Genomic DNA, 22,399 nt, shown 5'->3' with positions numbered 1-22,399 from the left:
CACCCGGGCGGGTCTGGCCTCTGGGGTAAAGGGAGGCACGTGAACTGTAATCAGAGGACAGAATAAATGTATATTACACAAATGTTATTGCACTGAACAGTAAAAACTACACTAGTAGGTCAGAATCTCAGCTCTATCATAGATTTGAACCGTCTTGTACTGGCCGTGTTCACAACTGACTTAAGTCACAGACTTAAAGACTTAAAGAATGAACTGTAGAAGTGGACTGGTTTTCTGGAGGTAGATTAGTCTTACTCCTGGACTGTCACATGGTGTGATTAGGCTTACTGCTGGACTGTCACATGGTGTGATTAGGCTTACTCCTGGACTGTTATGGATTTGTTTACAGTGTTTGTCTTATGCCTGGGATGTTACACTGTTGATGTTGAAAAATTTGGCATTCATATTCCATGACAGTCAGACAGTTCTGCTATTATTATATTCAGAGCCATTTGTGTAGAACTGGTGCAAAATGTCAGTTTTTAAAGAATTATCAAAAATTGCAAAACAAATGGGAATTTCAAATATTATTAATTGTGACCAGTAGATGGCAATATACCCTGTATTACATACAGCAAAACACAATTTAAAAATACAGAAAAAAAAGCCTGTGGCTATGATTTGATTATCATGATTTATGTTTACTTTTAAGCCTTAAACTGATTATCAAGGAGGGGCTTATTAAAAAGGAGGGGGAGGAGCTTACTGGAGTAAACAGGAGGGGGAGGGGCTTGCTGGAGTAAAGATGAGGGGGAGGGACTAACTGAAAAGGAGGGGGAGTGGCTTACTGGAGTGAAGAGGAGGGGGGGGGGGAGCCGGCTCCCGCTCCACTCCTGCTGTCTGACATTCTCCCCCTGACCTTCAGTTCGCCTCCACTTTGCTCTTCTGTTCTGGAACCAAATCTGTACAGCAAGAAGAGGACAAACAGTACAAACATCTCACTGGAGATCCAGGAAACACAGACTCACACCCTGGACAAATCTGATAGCAAATCTTATGTCTTACATGAGAGTTACTGTAGGGGAAAACAACAGTCAACATGTCCTTTTCTAGAAACATCTTTATGTGAACAGTTGCCCTGATACTGGCCCTAGGACACCTACACACAGAACATACCATCCAGAACATACCACTTTATACTGTGTAATATGTTAATATGATATATCAGCACTATATATCCAGCAACAAATGACATTACACCAACAAATATAATTTCTCTAGATTAATTAGCAGGTCTTATATGTGTTTTTCAGAGACTAAAGGTTGTGTTTCTTTCATGTATACAGAACACTTTGATACACTGGCCATGTGTCTACAACAAACCTGAACTCTGGAAAACCCCAAGGCCGGGAATCTCAGACAGCATTACGGAAAAAATGTAAATGAACACGGTTATGATCCTTGTTGACAAATTACACCATAAAATACATGAAACTCTAATTGTAGAAACAAGTTGCTAATTTTAATGGTGGTTCTAACTGTAATATGCAAGCATGCGAGTGCGACAGGACAGTTTGTTGTTTTATGAAGACTGGGGTTACTTGAATTCTTCCTTCTGACAGCTGGGTGCGTGCGGCCAGTTGGTCTCGGGTGTGGACGTCCGGGTAGTGCGTTTCCTGGAAAATCCTCTCCAGCTCCTCTAGCTGGGACGTGGTGAACATGGTACGCACCCTTCTGTGTGTGCACCGACTCCCTGTGTGGGAAAAAACAGATATAAACAACATTAATAAGTCAACAATATAAACTACGTTCATACAAACAGCATTACTGTATTATTAATATAATACTAATATAATAATATATTATTAATATAATATAGCATCAAATATAACATTAATTCATCATTAACATACTGCTAGTTCATGATTTCTATTGTGAGTCCTTTTCTATCTTACATTTATTCAAACTAACATTTAAACCTTCAGCAATGAATCTCCAGGACTAAGTGCCATTGAGTATTTTAAGCACGTAACAGATGTAGTGGTAGTTGAGTCATGTCCTGCAGAAACTAAAAATATAAACTAAATATAAACTAAAAAGTGGCCGGCAGAAACTTTTGATGGCAGTTGAAAGTAAACCGTAATGTGTATTACAATTGTAATGTGTGTTACGACCAAACCGTAAAGAAATATCAACAAATATCCACAAAGAAGCATACGGCCCTCTGGCTTTGACTTTCAGTACGAACTAAAGATTAGAAAGAAGAAAAGAAGAGATGACACAGTTGAACAAACTGAACGAAAGTTTTTCAAGAACTTCACCTGAGTGTTGGTTGGATTTTGATTTGTCCTGTCCATTGAGTGTCAGAGGACATACGTGTAGGTGATCAGCAAGCTTCTGCTCCTCTGTCAGACAGGAAGGCCTGTTTAGTATGTCCTCAATACAGTACGACAGATGGTTTGGGGGGTTCTGGGATTCCTTCCTGTTTGGTGATGACCCCTCTTTCTGTTCTCCAATCTCAGTTTCCATTGTTGACATTTTGGCTTGCCAAACAATTCTAAATACAAAGTGATTTCAGTATCTCGTTAGTCATTCTCATTCTTTCTCTCTCTCTCTCTCTCTCTCTCTCACTCTCTCTCTCTCTCTCTCTCTCTCTCTGATAAGGGTAGTCTTGCACTGTGACATCACCAGGATTTCAGAGAGGAGGAGCGGAGAATTTAGACTTTAACAAACCCCATAAATTCACATTGACACACAACAAACTGATTTATATTTGTCTTCACTTTTTAATAATACACAGAACCATGTCTAATAATACACAGAACCACGAAGTTTGAGTCTGATTGCTGGAATGATCCAGTATGGAGCCTCATAAAACGCATGGAGTCCTAAATCAGCTTTGCACTACCGCAGCTCATTGTAAATAACGTTTATGAGAGAGAACTCTGCAAGGACACATGATCAAATACAAGTTTACTATTTGCTCATATTTTTTAATGTTTACAATGTTCTACTTGATGACACACAAAGTCTGACAAAGCTGACAAATAAAGCTTCTAACCTTTGTTCTGAAAGTTCAGTCAAGACTGCCCTGAGAGTGAGAGCGCAACGCCATCTTGTGTTCAGCTTCAGAAATCTTGTTCATTGGATATTTCTCAATTAAAAATAATTAGCTTACAATTTATCTGTTGGTATTTATTTGTATCAGCATGTATTTTTGTTTATCTCACCCTCTCCTCAGCTCTGTATTCAGTGCCAATATTTAGTTCACACTTAACAGTTCAACTGTTACTGAGATGTTTATTGGTTTGCAGTGAAGCACAGGACAAATGAGGCCCAATGTGCAAGTCCTTCTTCTCTGAATCAGGAGAATTTGATGGATCTAGTCCTGAATGTGTTCTCCATCTACCCACAAACTTTTACAAGCATTTCATGACAGTTCCTCACACAAACACTAGGTGGCACTCTAAGCCATCAAAATCTCCCTAGCATCAAAACCTTGCTGGCTATTTGGAGCCTGTGACTAAAATAATTTAAAAAAATTTAAAAATACAGGTCACAATACCTCAAAATACCTTATACATGGAGCTCCTTTAATGATCCACTATATATGGGCTTATTACAACAGCAGTATGACTGGTTTCAGTGTTAGTACATCTGAAAACTCATTCAACATCCCCTCAATATCCACTCCAGTTAGCACAATGAGATTAAGGGGATTTTCTTGGTTACACATGGCATATGTTCAATCACACTCTCTGTCACACACACAAGTTAGTGAAATTTTGTGAAAAGAACAAATGTTCTTGGCTACTTTTTGCTGCAATACATTTTTTTTATGACAAGCACAGCTTATGTTACATACATTCCAGCTGCTTAATGAATTACAAATTCATTTAGCACAACTATTATATCTATAAACACAAACTGTATAAGGAAAAAAGTGATATACAGCACTGTGAAAATATCTTAGACCACTCAAGAAAATATCTTACAAACTACCTGTGAGGGCAGTGTTAACCCCAAACCTAACCCTAACCACCCCAGGGCAGTGTTAACCCTAACCCTAAGTGTTTAGGTGATTAAATAAACAGGTCACACACTTTTTACAGACAACCTGTTTTTGATTTTATTCAGATCAGGTTTAAAAATATAAACATTATACATGTTTGTCTGTTTAACATTTTACATTCTTTTTTTTAAATGAAATGTAAAATATCGCAAGTTGCTTTCTGTTGCCATAGAAACATGTTGACAGCTTGGTCATGCATTCGTCATGCAAGTGACAGTGTTTACCTTGGCCCTATTGAGTTATTTGTTACTAGATAGACTTACGTATTAGTGGTGCAACTCAATTTAGGAAAAGGATCATTTGGAAGTAGCTCATATTAACTAAGAAATGTAAAAGAATTCTCTCATATGTACCATGTACCAACGAGCACATGACTGGTGGCAGTGCTGTCTTCCACGAGGCCGTCTTGGCACAGTTAATTCCAATCACACAGGACCTGGTCCTGTCTGATTCAGCAGGGACTATAAACTAACTGACAAATTGTACAAAAACTGAAGTCACTGGTAAAATTGAACATAAAAAGCATACATAATTTGTGATCATTGACTCAAATGTCAGGTGGTTGACTGCTGTGCACATGATTGCGCTGATAATAAGCAGATCAGCACCTTTTTAACTGGCCATTTGTGCGATGGCAGTGACACTTGGTCAGGTCATACTAAGAATGTTTCCTCTGGAGGGATGAAGTCAAGATGACTTCTACAGGTGTAGTGAGTGACAGACACCAACACTGGCTCAACACATGATGCCCAAGTCTTAAGGATACTGGGATCTCAGAATTTGTTTTATTGTGCCAAACTAGCTGCAGATTGTAACGAGGTGGAGGCAGAGGGCGAACACACTTGAAGTGCCTTGGAGATTACGAGAAACAGAACTAAGGATGCCATAATGTGAACAGACAAACCAACTAGAAGAAATGAGTAATAAGCTTAACAGACAGACTAACCAGGGAAACAATACAGAATAGAACAGGCTAACAGGGTTAGGGCAAGACCAAGTTTGACAAACTCACTGAAAGTACACCGCAGACTAAAACACACAGAAAGTATTACAAAAGATGGAACAGCAGAGAACTAAACCAGGAAGGCAACATGGACAGCGAGGAAAACTAAACAGGGAGCGCGGGGAGAAAGAGCATAGGAACGAGGGGCAAGATCAAATGGGAATATTCTAAATACATTCAAGCGAGGACAAACGGGATCTAACTAGAGACAATGACTGATAAACAAGAGACGGAGGAAGGGTGTTTACATAGGAATACAATTAGGGACAAACTCGGAACAGCTGGACACAAAAGGGGAGGAGACACAGAACCATGGAAAGACAAACAGAAGTGACTTACTAGGGAGACGGAGAATGCTCAGGTCTGCGGGTGAGATAGTACCCTCCCCTTAACGCACAGCTCCTGAAATGCGGGACAAGCCAAAGGGAAAGGCACCAACAGGACCCAAACAGGCAAGATGAGGAGCAGGGTCAGGATCCAGATGATACAAAGGAACAGGCAAAGAAACAGGAGACTCAAAAGCAGACACAAAGCAGGGTAACAGGAGCAGGAAAAGTTGAGATGTACCTTCTCCTGGAACTAAGACCAGGGGCTAAGTCACCGACAGGTACAGAAACACGACAGGGAAAAGGAGTGGGATTTTAAACATGGCTGGGACAGGACATGGCACAGATAAGAAGAAAAGGTGAGGAGAAAAGCTGGTCTGGGGCATAGCTGCGGGAATGGGTCCTGGGACAGAAGAAATGTGAACCATGACCGTCAAGGGTACTGGAACAAAATGTACAACAGGCATGGATACAGGAACTGGGAGAGGCAGGGTAACAGGCTTACGCACAGAAACAAACAGGCATGGACATATGGACAGGAACATGGACACAACCAGGAACATGAGCAGGCAACACAGGAACTGAGGTAACAGGAGAAACAGTCATAGGAAGCAGAGGAGTCTAAGGCGTCTCAGGGAGTCCACCGGTAGCCTCCTCTTTGGGCCAAGGAGAGTCAGCAGGAGGAGCCCCAGGAACATGGCTAGCACAAGGCACTGGAAAAGGCCTGGCTTGAGGCACGGGGATATGTAGAGTGGCTACTTCCACTCCGTGAGGAGGACCAGGCAGTGATGGGTCCATAGCACCCAAAGCACAGCCTGGCTGAACTGGCAGTGCTGCTGCGAAATTATGTGGTAGATACGGGAGTGCAGCAGTCAGTGGCAGGTCCACGGGCACATCTGCCCTGACCAGCAGCGAGTTGGGGGGCGCAGCAGTCCACAACGGGTCCATGGGCACGGCTGCGGGTCTGGAGGGTCCGTAGGCCTGGCCACAGGAACACACCTGGTAACAGGAATAAGGTGAGTGACCTCTGGTGGCATCCACTATGCCGGGATCAGGAAAGGCAGAGGCATCTCACCATGGCAGGAACCGGAACAGATTTGGCGGCTGTGCCGATGGGTATGGAGATATCAGTGATGGCAAATCTCTGCCTTAAAAGACCAAAAAAAAAAAAAAACCCTCAAAACTACCCATCTCTTCAGTTCTATGAGTCATTAGTATATCCACCCATTGTAATGCTCTCCCTTCTAAACACTGCAACAAAAACTGGACCTTGAGGAATTCTGGAGGATCTGGACAGAGGAAGTATTTGAAAATTCTTACTTTCTAATATGAACCCCTCCAAGGAACCTTCCTCATTGTGCTCATGTGGGGGACCCATACTAGAAGGAAGAGACCAAGGCTCACCAGCCTTTAGCCTGTTCAACAAGTCCTGAAAAAAGTCTGTGAATCCAGTCCCAATGGAAGGAAACATGAAACATGAACACTGCTCGAGACCTCTGCATTAAACACTAGCGGTGTGATCGATAGGTTGTGAGCACTTACCAGGAGTCTCGACTGGCTTAGAGTCTGATGTTCCCTTACCCTTGGCAGACTTCTTGTGAAACGGAACTAAGGATGCCATAATGTGAACAGACAAACCGAAGAAGTGAATAATAAGCTTAACAGACAGATTAGCCAGGGAAACAATACAGAATATAACAGGCTAATAGAGTTAGGGTGAGACCAAGTTTGACAAATAAATACTCACAGAAAGTACAACGCAGACTAAAACACACAAAGTATTACAGACGATGGAACAGCAGAGAACTAAACCAGGAAAACAACATGGACAGCAAGGAAAACTAAACAGGGAGCGCGGGGAGAAAGAGCATAGGAACAAGGGGCAAGATCAAAAGGGAATATTCTAAATACATTCAAGCGAGGACAAACGGGATCTTACTAAACCCACATATACGCGAGGACAAACGGGATCTAACTAAACCCACATATACGCGAGGACAAACGGGATCTTACTAAACCCACATATACGCGAGGACAAATGGGATCTTACTAAACCCACATATACGCGAGGACAAACGGGATCTAATCAGAAACAATGACCAACAAACAAGAGACGCAGGAACATAGGAATGCAATTATGGACAAACTCGGAACATCTGGACACAAAGGGGAAGAGACATGGAACCATGGAGACTGACGAAAACACGGACGTGACTCGGTTACTAGGGAAAGGGGGAACGCTCAGGTCTGCTGGTGTGACACAGATCATATGTTATTGGCTTCTACACCTTTACTAAAACAATATTTGGTCCTTTTATTGAAGGGCAGGACTTTGTGTTATAAAACCAAACCTTTCACACTGTCCCATATATATTTAATAGACTTCTCTGTCTTCTCTAATACTGATGTCTCCAGCTCACTCTCAAAGTAAAGCTGGCATTCTGCAAGAGTCTGGACTGAGGCTTGGACTTCAGAGTGTGCTCTGTCTGATCTGTAAGTATTCCAACTTTCTGTCAGATCTGTAAGTATTCCAACTGTCTGTCTGATCTGTTAGTGTTCTCTCTGTCTGTCTGTTCTGTAGGTGTTCCTGCTGTCTGATCTGTAATTATTCCAACTGTCTGTATGATCTGTAAGTGTTTCAACTGGCTGTCTGATCTGTTAGTGTTCTCTCTGTCTGTCTGATCTGTAAGTGTTCTCTCTGTCTGTCTGTTCTGTAGGTGTTCCTGCTGTCTGATCTGTTAGTGTTCACTCTGTCTGTCTGATCTGTAGGTGTTCCCTCTGTCTGTCTGATCTGTTGGGGTCCCCTCTGTCTGTCCCTCTGCCCCCTGGACAGCTCCTGTGGGGTGGATCTTGTGTAACCCTCCACTATCACCACAGTGTTAGTGACGTGGCAGTGGGTGTGTCAGGAACTGCAGAATTTCTGAAGTTTTTACACTTGTCTGTCACTGTTGACCTCAGGGTTGTCAGTCACACGAGAACATCCAGAAAACAGAGGTCCCATGATCAGAAACTGAGCACCAGTAAAGAGCAGAATGGTGGCTAATATAAACTGTGAAAATACAAACAGATCTGGACTGCTGGATGTTTGTGAATTGTGGAACAGGCATCTATCAGCCAATAGGGGGTCAACATCTTAATAATCTATGATCAAACGTTAAAAATGGTCTTGCCAAAAGAGAAACAAGCACCATAGATATTATAATGAAAGTGCTACATATTATGTTATATTGGATTGGATTTATTGAAAACTTTATATCCAAAATGAATTTTGAGTTCATTTTCAATGGCTGTTCCACTAGACATTTAGCAGATTCGCATTCCAGGCACAAACTCTGAACCAGCACGCAGCTTCTGTTCACCGCTCCCCTGGGGAGGACGTGTGTGTGTGTGTGTGTGCGTGTGTGTGTGTGTCTGTGTCTGTGTGTGCATGTGTGTGTGTGTCTATGTGTATGTGTGTGGTTGCACCCCGACAGGCTGTAGCATCTGTGGCTCAGTTATGGGAAAGAATGATCTGGATTATCAGTCAGAACCTCGTCTGCAAAAGTGCTGAAACATCGTTGGCATCGTAAAAAAACCCTTGGGTGTAACATGAACCACAGTGACAATGTGTAGTCTGTTTGCTGACTGGTTGTTATGCATATAGACATAATGCAATTATGTCTCTGTGCTTGTATATTTAAGCAGCATGGTGTAAACGACACCCCATCCCCACATACTCCACAGAGATGCAAGCATTAGACTGTAGTAGGTAAAGCTTGGTGAGGTCAGCTCCATGTCTCACACATATATCAGCCATAAGGAGAGAAAACATGAATTCTCATGGTGACCATAAACACTTGAGTCCACTTAGCCATATATTACATTTACATGATGCTTTTATCCAAAGCAACTTACAATTTTGACTGAGTACAACTTCAGCTATTGAGGGTTAGGGACCCAACAGCGGCAGCTTGGTAGTGGTGGGGCTTAAACCAGCAACCTTCCCACTGCAAGTCAAGGACCTTAACCACTGAGCTACCACTGCTGACATGCATGTTGGCATGTGCTAACGGCTTGAGAGTTGTCAGGGCTGACAGATTGCCAGTGAGCACTGCACCCACAGCACTGTAGCAGTACCCATGAGCACTGCACCCACAGCACTGCAGCAGTACCGGTGAGCACTGCACCCCCAGCACTGTAGCAGTGCTGGTGAGCACTGCACCCCCAGCACTGTAGCAGTGCTGGTGAGCACTGTACCCCAGCACTGTAGCAGTACCCGTGAGCACTGCACCCCCAGCACTGTAGCAGTGCTGGTGAGCACTGTACCCCAGCACTGTAGCAGTACCTGTGAGCACTGCACCCCAGCACTGCAGCAAAATAGTACTGTAAACTTGGCAAATTAAATTTGTCTGATCAGTCACTATTGTGTAATTAATGCAGGAAAAATGGGTGACTAATTGTTTTTTTTATTATTAGAATTATTATTCTTTCTTTTGACACAGAAAATACTGCAATAAACTGGGACAGAAATGCATTTGCCAAATAAATATTGGCTGATTCCACAGTAATCAACAGTAATAAACTTACTAGACAGGTACAAGACAGAAGTGTCCCAAAGATGTTACAGTAGTGTCCTGAGGACAACACAGCAGCGTCCCGAGGAAAACCCACTATTGTCCTGAGGACAACACAACATCATCCTGAGGACAACACAGCAGTGTCCCGAGAAAGACCCAGTAGTGTCCTTAGGATGTTACAGTACAGCAGCGTCCCGAGGACTACACACTAGTGTCTTTAGGATGTTACAGTACAGCAGCGTCCCAAGGACTACACACTAGTGTCTTTAGGATGTTACAGTACAGCAGCGTCCCAAGGACTACACACTAGTGTCTTTAGGATGTTACAGTATAGCAGCGTCCCGAGGACTACACACTAGTGTCCTGTCGAGGACACAGCAGCGTCCCTCATGCTCCATTTAATGCCAAAGCACTAAAGCCTAAAAGCATTAACATGTTCATACATTGTTTATGTCCTGTAATGAAAGTGGACAGTAGTTTACTCAACCTTTAAAGAGCTGATGGATACAGAGCCTGTTCCATAATGTTTCTGACACATTAAACTGTCAATAAAATGAGTCAGATATCAGGATGAAAACACAGCTGTTGGCAACCACAGTCCACACAGAGGGGTGTGGCATTTATACTACCTGACCCACAGCTGCCAACTCGAATGTAAACATGACGCAGAACCATGCCATGTTGCATGGAGTTACATTATTGAACATAACAACTAAGAACACTCAACAACTACTATGTTACATTTACAGCATTTACATTTACAGCATATAGCTGATGCTTTTATCCAAAGCGACTTACAATTATGAGTGAATACAACTTGAGCAATTGAGGGTTAAGGGCCTTGGTCAGGGGCCCAACAGTGGGAACTTGGCAGTGGCGGGGCTTGAACCAGCAACCTTCTGATTACAAGTCAAGTACCATCAAGTTTGAACACAGAAAAAAGTTTGTTTATGGAAGTGATCACATAATGTTAGCAGAAACAGTAGCACTTCACAGAGGAACCTTCTGACTGACAGGACTGTGGCTCAATGGAGGACTAGATCACATGACACAGCATCCAGTGCAGATGCGTCCGGACCACAGTCCCACCTCACATGGCTCTTTTTCTGCTCACTGTCCCCACTTTCTTCCTTTGGGTTAATAGAAGTGTAATTGTGTACGGTCACCAGCTGCCAAACCTCATTCATGTCAAGGTGTTTTTAGAAGCTCCATATTTCATGGGTCAGCACCTGACCGCTGCATACCTGCACCGCAGCCACCTCTGACCTTTTGTACTTGGTGAGTTAGCTTGGACCAGAGGCCTGAAGTTGGCTGAAAGGTTCTGAGAAGATTAAAACAAGACACAGTGGATCTTAAATTAGACAACAGAGATCTTGTTCTGGATAGTCTGCCACTACACACCTGACACACACGTCCCCCTTCACATAACACACAACTGTCCAATTTTAATTGTTTTAACCCTTAAATATTATTATTACTTTGAACTTACAATTATTTACATCTTTATTTCTTGACATTTACGGATTCACCATAGCCACGCTTACTAAATCTTCATTCACTGTAACACTCATCACTAAGGATTTAACCCCACGTTTCTGTGGATAATTCTGCCTGTTGCGTTAGTGCACCTATGCATTACACACTTTTAATTCATACCTACCACCCAAGCACTGTTTAATTACCAGTTCTTACCCCAAAAAGACTTAATAAGCAAAATAAATCAATAAATAAAGCATTAAAGCAAATAAATACCATCATGACCCAGTTCATTAGACACACCTAACCCGGGTTAACCCTAATCCTAACTTGAATTTACACTCCTTTGACATTTTCTTAGGTATGTTACTGTTCCAGACTGTGACCCAGGTGTACGCTGTTCACTGCAGGACCACCTGTGATTGGATGTTACTCGACTAGACCAAAGAACGTGAGTAACAGTGTTTTCGGGGCAGGTAGGTGGGCTTCTGCTGGAGGAGCTGCCTCATTTTCACATTCACTTCAGAAATCTCCAGCGTCTATCCATAGAACATTTATAAACATTCAATTAATTAAAAAAACTTTTGTTAATCATATACCTGTAATGTGGAGGTTTTTGGCAGGATGTGGAGATGAGCAGCATGGAACAGAAACATACGTTTCAGACACGCACAACAACACAAACGTGTACACGACAGACCTTTATACATATGATAAATGACATGATAAGGAGCAGGTATGAGACACAAGGAGGGAGTGGCCACGTTGACGAACACACACACACACACACACACACGAGGGGCCATACCGAGGGGCCACACACACACACGAGGGGAGAGGGGCCATACCGTTACCCCTCCCCCCAAGGGCGTGTCTCCCGGCGTGCCAGCCTATCGGGCTGCGGTCCCGAAACCAATGCCAAACGAGGCCAGGGGGCCGAGTGACCCGCCACAGGCCAGGGCGAGCAGGACAGTTGGGGGAAGGACAGGGATCAGGATAACGACACACACAGGGACGGACACACTGACAGGCACAGGCACAGATACAAAGGGGGACAGAGCAACAGGCACAGACAACATGACGGGGACAGACACAGTGGCGGGTACAAAATTACAGTCGGGGGGGCTGGCAGAAACCCCGGCCTGTCCCCCAGTTGTTGGCTGGGCTGGAGTCCCACCCGCCTATGGGGGATCGCCTCTCGCCGATTTGGGGGGCGGTGACCTCCGCACACCCGTGACAGGAGGCGCACCAGTTGCTTTGCCTGTCTCTCGGGTGAGCACTGGCGATGCCTCCCCCTTGCCTATACAAGGCTTAGGTACCGGTGTGTGCGTTCCGGGGCTGTACGCCGTAGTGGGAAGAGTGTCCTCGAGCACGGTCGCCCCTCTTTGTACCGCTCGAGCGGCGCCTCCTAGGCGGAGCCTTGGGTGGTATCTGAAGTGCCGGGGCTTCGTTGCTCTCGGAGTCCACAGACTCTACGTCACTGCCATTGGAGGGATCCCCATAGAGGAGCTCCTCCACCTCCATAGATGGGTCCTCCCCATAGCCGAACCCCACGTCCGACCGCAGACTAACGTCGCTGCACTCCCCGTATTCTCCATAATCCACGTACCCCTCCTGGATTTCCATGTAGCGGTCGTAAGACTCTGCGTACCAATCCTCAGAGTCCGGCTGGGGTCTGTAGGACTGCGCAGAGTCCGACCCTGGACCATACTCGGGGGCCCCCCCAAAATCGTCCAGCGGCCTCCTCCCCCATGGTGGAAGTGTGGAGTGAGGCCAGGATGCCGGGGTCTCGCTGCGCGGGTTGTGGGCGGGCGTTTACCTCCCTTCTTCTCCTTTCTCTTTCTTACTGCCCTTCCCAGGCATCCTTTGTCGGTCGGTTTTTCTGTATCGTGGAGGTTTTCGGCAGGATGCGGAGACGCGCGGCGTGGAACAGAAACATACGTTTTATTTAACGTTCAGACACGCACACCAACAGAGTCAAAAAACCCACAACACAAACGCGTACACGACAGCCCTTTATACATATGATAAACGACACGATAAGGAGCAGGCGTGAGACACAAGGAGGGCGTGGCCACGTTGACGAACACACACACGAGAAGACATTTGGGGGGGCGAGGGCCGTACCGTGACAATACCAAGGTTTCGTTTCTGAACATTCATTTCATTAGCACATTGCGGTAAGATGGTCTTTGTGATCTGTCCTCAGAAAGGATGCCTGGGCCGGAGGTGTCATGGTTAGTCACAGGACCATGGTGACAGCAGACCTCATCCTCTGTTCCTCAGTGTCTCTCTCATCCCTCTACACAGGACTCCCCCTCCTGCGCTCGGCTGTGTGCATGGGAGCTCTGTTGCCATATGGTCAGTCATGGATGGATTGAACACTGTGTCAGCAAAGCTGGTCCTTGTTGTCAATAACATAAACTGCGGTGCTTGGTGTTGTTGGGGTAAGCACCGTAATTGGACACGTGGGGTGGGACACTTAAGCTGAGTGCACCTAAAACAGCGCTGTCAGCTGGCTGAGGGACATGGACTGTGTGAACAGGGAGGCATTAAATGTGCACATTATTGGCCTTCATTAGTGTCAGAAACTCCAAATTGAAAAACATGTCATATGTGCCCTACAAGGACTGGGGAGTTTGGAGAGATGTGGAGAGGTGTCAGCCTGGCAGGAGAGCGATCTGAGCTAAGGGAAAAGGTCAGCATAGACCTGCCTTTTTCACCGGCTTTTATGGTAATGTTGCTCATAGGCCTTCAGACTTTTTCAGTTAAAAACCAACATCAGCATTTAAACCGAGATGAGGGATCTACACACTCCTGTAGCATTTAAACAAACAGGATGCTCTGCTCTCACTCTCTCACTGTGATTTTGAAACAGAAGGATACAACTGGGAACTTTATTTTATTTATTTATTTGTTTGTTTATTTGTTTTTTTTGTGGAATGACGATGTGTTGGAATCACACGAATGTTGACAAACACAAAGCTTTGGTTTTTTGGATGCATGAAGGTAAAATCTGAAACTCTAAATCAGTGAGGACTTTTACATAAGACTTAAACCAACTCCACTCTTTAATTTAATCCTGTAATACCATTCGCTTCAGCCCCCAGATCTCTGATTTTCTCTGACATATGTGTGACATGAAAGATTTGATTCCTGCTGCATGGTTGCATCCCCAAGTTCTACTCTAGTTACAGTTTTGACTTTACTCTTGGTCCTACCCTTGTTACAGTGTTGACTTTACCCCTGGTCCTACCCTTGTTACAGTGTTGACATTACCCCTGGTCCTACCCTTGTTACAGTGTTGACTTTACCCTTGGTCCTACCCTTGTTACAGTGTTGACTTTACCCCTGGTCCTACCCTTGTTACAATGTTGACTTTACCCCTGGTCCTACCCTTATTACATATTACAGTGTTGACTTTACCCTTGGTCATACCCTTGTTACAGTGGTGACAATGTTGAGATATTCCAGTCTTTCATGACCATCTTCCCTGCCTCTGTGTTTTATCTGTACTGACCTATTTCCCCTTTCATACATTCTTCACTCTCTGTTGTACTTTTTACATTTCTCTTACATTTCTCTTACATTACTCTTTTATTTCTCTTAGATTTTGGATGTCTTTTGCCTGACTCATCCTTTGCTGTGGTTTCCCTTCTCTTGTGCCATCCTGCTCTCCAATTCATAAGCTCTAGTTTAGTCACCATTATATTTCTTTCATCACTGTGTGTTCCAGTAAAGCTGATTTAAAAGAACAGCCAACACACTGCACTTCACTGTAAACCAGTTTTCTCATTCTGAGGTTTTTGCTTTTAGGTTTAACTAGTCAAGTGTAACTCAGATTCCTGTGTGATGTGCTTGGTATGACACTGCGTGTTCCTCACAGATGTTTTAGGATTGATGATAATGGTGGGAGTAATCTCTCAGGTGGCTGCAGACTGTGTGCAGTTACTTTGATTGGATGTGCCAGTCCATGAAATACAACGTCACTGCAGAAGGCATACCTGAAACAAGCACCAGGCCCTGAGCATCGTGGTCTTCACCGCTGGAGGACGAAGAGTCAGGTTGAGCCAGAGATTTCTGAAGAGAGGAACAGACAGAAAGGAGACGTGATCATCCTGGCCGGACGACAGAAAGAAAGGAAACACTGTTCAGTTCTACTGAGCGAAAGACAAGACAATTAATTTCATTCTTTCATTCTTTCACTGTTGTGGGTGTACAGTGCTGTGACGGAAAGGAGCCCATCAGCCTTGGGACCTGCCGGGCTCCCGCGCTACAGCAGACTTGCAGGTATTACGCCTGGCCCCTCACTCTTCTGACTTTGATCAAAATCTCTCTGGATGCCTCTCATTTCTTAAAGGGGATATAACCAGCAGAAATCTTAGCTGTGCTTCCAGGCGGCACACTCAGTCACAAGCATAGAGCATGAACGTCGCACTGGTCTGGACTACAGGGGATGGCTTTCATTTTGTTCTGAGGATTGCACTGAAACATGATGGTGGCTCTGACATATTTGTACAGGCACACAGATCTTTCCAATACCTTAATCACAAAACTAGGACAAATGTTTTAGAGTTTCACTGTTCTAAATCTAAATCCTAAGACTACAGTCCACTACATGGAGAATCACGTATGTTTTATTTTTAATTTTCATGTATTATTCATGCATAGGATTAAATATATTTTCAGGTTATTAACCGCATATTAAATCTGCAATTCCATTTTATAACTGTTACATAAACATGCAATCAAGCGATACTATTATATTAAAATGGGAAAGAATGGTGACACATGTGGCATGTTTGATGACACATGAGAGAAGAACCAGACTCAGACTCAAAGGAGAGGCAGGATGAGATGTGGCTGGCCTGTCTCCTTTAGAACGGAGCTTAAAGAGCAGCTGTGTCAGAACGAACGTGGGTGGAACTGTAGACATGCGGCGTGAAGTGACAGACCAGGTGAAGAGTGATACAGCAGCAGACAGATCAGCTGGTTAGTGCAGCGTTTAACCTTTGTTAGGACAGTCAGAGACTGGATAACAGGACCACACCTGAGACAGCTACGGTGCTGAGGACAGAGATGAAAATAAAGAGGTTTCTCTATGATGATCTACCCAGTGAAAAGGGACAAGGCTTGCTTACTGTCATTAATATTAACTTTCAAATGATACCAGTCCAGAGGAAAAGATGTTAATCTCATTTACATGCAGACAGTTTAAAGCAGGTTATTTGAAACATTCTCTATACAAACAATAACTCTCAATCTTTGCACATTTGAGTTTCAAGCTTAAATCAGCAATCAATATCAACATCCAATTCCAAAATGGGCCTTAATTACAGTTAATACAATTAGGATATAAAAGGCTACAAGCAGTTCTACATCTTCCTGAAAAATACTTCCTGAAATGATCTCAAGTCTGTAAACTGGAGACAAAATGTGAAAATTTCCATTGGAGGGGTTTGTTTTTGTTTCATTTTCTTCACTGCATTTTCCTCCAACAGAATGAATGGTACACAGATAAAAACATCAAACGCAGTGAAGTTGTTCTTTGGCGCACCTGATGCTCTTACCAGCAAAGCACCAGAGTACAGGTCTCAACACAGCAGAGGACAGGTCTCAACACAGCAGAGGACAGGTCTCAACACAGCAGAGGACAGGTCTCAACACAGCAGAGGACAGGTCTCAACACAGCAGAGGACAGGTCTCAACACAACAGAGGACAGGTCTCAACACAGCAGAGGACAGGTCTCAACACAGCAGAGGACAGGTCTCAACACAGCAGAGGACAGGTCTCAACACAGCAGAGGACAGGTCTCAACACAGCAGAGGACAGGTCTCAACACAGCAGAGGACAGGTCTCAACACAGCAGAGGACAGGTCTCAACACAACAGAGGACAGGTCTCAACACAGCAGAGGACAGGTCTCAACACAACAGAGGACAGGTCTCAACACAACAGAGGACAGGTCTCAACACAGCAGAGGACAGGTCTCAACACAGCAGAGGACAGGTCTCAACACAACAGAGGACAGGTCTCAACACAACAGAGGACAGGTCTCAACACAGCAGAGGACAGGTCTCAACACAGCAGAGGACAGGTCTCAACACAGCAGAGGACAGGTCTCAACACAGCAGAGGACAGGTCTCAACACAGCAGAGGACAGATCTCAACACAGCAGAGGACAGGTCTCAACACAACAGAGGACAGGTCTCAACACAGCAGAGGACAGGTCTCAACACAACAGAGGACAGGTCTCAACACAGCAGAGGACAGGTCTTAACACAGCAGAGGACACATCTCAACAAAACAGTGGACAAGACTCAACACAGCAGTGACACTCATGCATTATAATGTAAAGCTCATGGCATGTTTGTGTGTGTGGGTGCTGGTGTGTATGTTGGAACAAACTCATCATTGATGAAGAGGAATGCTTACACAAATGGCAACTGATACAGGCTACAGTCTATAACTCTACACCTATGTGACATTTGTAATAAAGTTCCAGGACTGGAATTATAATAACAAATTATAAATCTGAGCAAACACGTATACTTTATTTCTTCTGTGGAGATTTATGGTTATTCGAGGCTGACTTTAGCTAAACATGTGTGTAGGGCTAAATGTATCGCCATAGTCATATATAGATAATAAATTGCCATAGTAGCTCAACAGTCAGCCAGCCATACCGTGAGTGAGGCAGTTCTCCTGAATTAAACTTTTACATCCCTGGGAATTCACTCATGCCTAATGTGTGTGGCCAACTTCAGCCTAGACACGTGACAGAAGGCGTGGTTCCTGTCACACTAAAGATAACGCTTCCACGAGCCACTGACAGTGTTAAAGCACAACACCGCAATTACCTCGCTGGTGTGTATCCCTGCGGCTCCAAAATAACAGGACTCCTTTACACCAAGAGACAGTTTGTGGTTGCAGGAGCTCTGATTGGATGTTGAATGTCAACTTAAAGAGAAGAAACACCATAATTATTAGATACAAGGCCTTTAAACAAAGGTAAATTATATGAATATCTGTGGAGCTAAACTGAACTACACCAGACATTAAAACAAATATTTCATTTTCATGTTACACTGCATTCCCTGTACATTCTGTTGTTGTCTAGGTAACAGAAATGTCCATATTATTTTTGGCTTATTTTGTCTTTACTCATACAAGCACGTCAAGCAGCCACTACTGGATGAACTTATGGTTGGTTAGAGGAAGAGTTAGTATTTCTATTCCTCTCCACTCTGTGTTGACTATGCCAACAGGGAGAGGGCAAAATATTCATGACACACAACTTGCACAGTCCAACCCCCTGGTGTGTCTTATTTTAGGCTCCAATGCACACTTGATCCATCCTTGTGCACTCTGGCACTGGTGTCCACATCATGTAAGACCATTATCTTACTAAAAGCCCAACTGCTAGGAGAGAAACAACAATGTGAGAATGATGCTGACACAGCTGGGCTGGTCGGCCAGAGCTTGGAGTTTCATCTCCACTGTAAACACAAGCAAACCTTCGGCATTCCAACTGTTGCCCTTTTTGCTCTACGGCCTCTGCAAACACCTCTAAGGAGACTCTGCCCAGAGCCTGGATGAATGCGTTATCCTGTGTCTCTTAGATGAGGTAATTTGTCTTGGGATTTAGGTTGAGGACTGTTGGGCTCAGGAACCCAAAGCTGCACGTTTCTCCACTGTATTTCCCCAGTGCATTTCTGGAGATGTTATGGAGTGGTTGGGTTTTCTCATCTCCAACTATTTGCAGAACATCCTTAAACCTTCATCCTGCCTCCATGGTTGTGTTTAGTCACAGAAAACCTTAACAAATCTGCTCCCACTACACACTGCTCCCAACACATGGAGGCTAGATGACTGTGACTCCCCTCACACATGGAGGCCAGGCTACTGTGATTCCCCTCACACATGGAGGCTAGACTACTGTAACTCCCCTCACACATGGAGGCCAGGCTACTTCCCCTCACTCATGGTCTGTGAGAGAGTTTATCATTCCAACTCAGTCCAGCATATGCAGTCATTTCATGCAGATAATTCGTGTAATACATGTATATTTTTAGCATATGGCAGACACTCCTAGCAAGGCTAACATACAAATTCATCAGTATGATAGTGTGTATGTGATTGCTGGAAATACAAATCATGACCTTGAGGTTGCTAGCATCTCCTGCTGCCTACAGGTTGCCATAGTGAGCAGCACTAGCAAGTTGCCATAGTGAGCTGCACTAGCTGGTTGCCATAGTGAGCTGCACTAGCTGGTTGCCATAGTGAGCTGCACTAGCTGGTTGTCATAGTGATCTGTCTACATGAAGGTAAACAGTGGTGACAAAGTAAAAACAAATACGTTAGACCGAAATGGGCAGAAATGGAAAATACTGACTGGTCTGCCAGGCAGGTGTTTGGCCCCGCTTTTAGTTCCCAGTTGATGAAACAAACTAGTTAATAGCAGTTTATATACTTCTTAAAGTCAGACACCAAAAACATCAGTGCTGTACACAAATGTTTTCCCTCTTTTCACTCTGAAATATGAAGCCATTCTAAAATTTCCAACGAACAAGTTTGTCTTTTTGGTGCTTTCAGGCATTTGGCTGCGTTTAGCAACTAATAGATGACACTGTCTGAGCACACTGCAAAAAACCCATGGGAGCACTTACATCTGTCGAAGGGATGAGAACACTTAGACTGATTCTACTTTCTGTGTGTGTGTGTGTGTGTGTGTGTGTGTGCTTGAGGAGAAACCCTTTCTAGAAGTTCTGAATCAGTGAATAAGATGTCCCTGATATATAAGGATAAAAATAATACACTTTGCCAGCATTGGGCCCATTATCTATCTCCTAGCCTGATTTCCCAGCATGCCGGGAAGACTACAGACATATAGAACATTCCTATTCTTAGCACAGAGCTGGAATCTAGCTTTCATTACAAGAAGAGTTTAAGCGCCGCCCTACTGTCTCGGTAACTTACATACTTATAGCGATAGAAATTTCCTAAAAAAGTCAGGGTCATACACAACATCAAATCTTTAGCAATAGATTAGAATTCTGATTGGTGTGGTTGAGGCTGTTTCTGTCCATACTTGGACCCTGTTTCATTATCCTTATTTCAAGCTGTGCTTGTAGAGACCCCTGCTCTCGCTCTCTCTCTCTCTCTCTCTCTCTCTCTCTCTCTCTCTCTCTCTCTCTCAGACTGGCTAGTGGATTTTATGATTCCAAATCACCACAAAATGGCCGTGTCTTAAAAATGTATAAATAGCAGATTATGCAATGCAAGCTCATTTTAATCAGAAACAAAAAATATACAAGTGAAGACTCACGCCAGAACCACGCCATGTTTAGTCAGCAAGGCTTGATTTAGACATAAATGATATAAAACACATGAGTGCCTTCTCTTTGGAAGAATAAGATCCTTATGTTTGTGCCCAGCAAATCTGAGGCATTTATATAAATTTTGTCATATAAATGTGTAAAATGTATTTTTGTCATTAGTCTGTGACAGCAAAGATGATGGAACAATACAGTTTTAAGTCCAGTACACTCTCCATGGGAGCAGAAGATGACCAGCTGCAGATTAAATTGCACATGAATGATTATGAATGATTATGAATGACTATCAAAGTCAAAGTCAAAGTCATCTTTATTGTCATTCAGATTATACAAGAAGTAGTGTACAGCTGATTGCATTTCTCCAAACTCAGATGTGCAAATACAATATACATAAAGGTAAATGCATGAGACAAGACATATTAGTCTGCATAGACAATACATAGTATAAATACAACAAGGAATATATATATATATATAGTAAAAGTATATATATTGCAGATTTTATAGGAATAGAATACTGCACATTGTATATAGAAACTATTGATTATTGTAGGGTGTAAGTGGTGAATTATTTATGAATTATGAATTTATGAATTATTAATCATTATGAGTCATTATGAATAATTATGAATGAATATTTGTGATTATGAATCATTATGAGTTATTATGAATGTTTATGAATGAATAAGTGTGATAATGAATTATTATGAGTCATTATGAATAATTACTTCATGTCTACTTTAGCCCATTTCTCATTAAAATGTAAACAGAGGGCTATTGTATATTCTGATTGGATAAACTAACATTTCCATAATAATTTATATTTAAGCATGAGGATCCTATTCAAAGGGCATGGATATTGAATATTCATGAGTAGGTTGGACTGGCGGTGCAGTGCTGGGTGGAGATTCACCGGTGCAGGTTTGAAGAGGAAATGTGGAAAAACCATGAGGTGAGAGACCCTAGATGTCACAACTCATTCTGAAGACCATCCGTTACCCTGCTACAACCCCAGAAAAACACACACACATGCGCGCACACACACAAACACCCACCCCCCTCCCCCCCCACACACACACTCTTCAAAAGGGAGTATGCCTCCAGTAGAGTTCTGCGTCATGGTCCAACCTAATTAGGAAGTTGATTTCAGGTCTGCTTGTGTAAAAAAGGTAAAAACGTGAGCGATAATATTAATTCCTCATTTCCACTCTTGTTCATGCTCGCTATGTGCACATCTGCATGTATTATTATTAATATATTCACACACACAGACATTGGCTTGCACAAGCGCACACCACATTGCTTTCTAGCAGCTTAACATGAGGTATCATGGAATTAAAAACTGCAGATCAGGGAGCTACTATAATACACCCAAACTAGGACAGTCTGTTATATGCCAGTTAGATGCCATCATCACTAACCATCATCACTAACCATCATCATTAACCATCATCACTAACCATCATCACTAACCATCATCACTAACCATTATCACTAACCATCATCACTAACCATTATCACTAACCATCATCGTTAACCATCATCATTAACCATCATCACTAACCATCATCACTAACCATTATCACTGACCATCATCATTAACCATCATCATTAACCATCATCACTTAACCATCATCACTAACCATCATCATTAACCATCATCGTTAACCATCATCATTAACCATCAT

General features: G+C 43.4%; 2 long non-coding RNA genes and 1 other non-coding gene across 3 annotated transcripts; 1 reads left to right on the top strand and 2 right to left on the bottom strand.

The window, feature by feature from the left end:
- Positions 1-20: 20 nt before the first annotated feature.
- LOC113575810 (uncharacterized) lies at positions 21-1,684 on the bottom strand. Its single transcript, XR_014125736.1, has 3 exons — positions 1,006-1,684; positions 789-902; positions 21-44 (listed from the first exon to the last, which is right to left on the bottom strand). It is a non-coding gene; the product is annotated as an uncharacterized LOC113575810 (transcript).
- Positions 1,685-4,198: 2,514 nt separating this feature from the next.
- Positions 4,199-7,583, bottom strand: LOC145659904 (uncharacterized). Its single transcript, XR_014126069.1, has 3 exons — positions 7,089-7,583; positions 6,884-6,949; positions 4,199-6,340 (listed from the first exon to the last, which is right to left on the bottom strand). It is a non-coding gene; the product is annotated as an uncharacterized LOC145659904 (long non-coding RNA).
- LOC145659903 (uncharacterized) lies at positions 7,580-16,208 on the top strand. Its single transcript, XR_014126068.1, has 3 exons — positions 7,580-7,834; positions 11,735-11,824; positions 13,583-16,208. It is a non-coding gene; the product is annotated as an uncharacterized LOC145659903 (long non-coding RNA).
- The last annotated feature ends 6,191 nt before the right edge of the window (positions 16,209-22,399 follow it).

Source organism: Electrophorus electricus, chromosome 11 (genome assembly GCF_041902795.1).
Source record: "Electrophorus electricus isolate QZ-2024a chromosome 11, ASM4190279v1, whole genome shotgun sequence".
Classification (NCBI taxonomy): Eukaryota; Metazoa; Chordata; class Actinopteri; order Gymnotiformes; family Gymnotidae; genus Electrophorus; species Electrophorus electricus.
The sequence above is the reverse complement of the archived record's forward strand: the minus strand, read 5'-3'. Positions and strand labels throughout refer to the sequence as shown.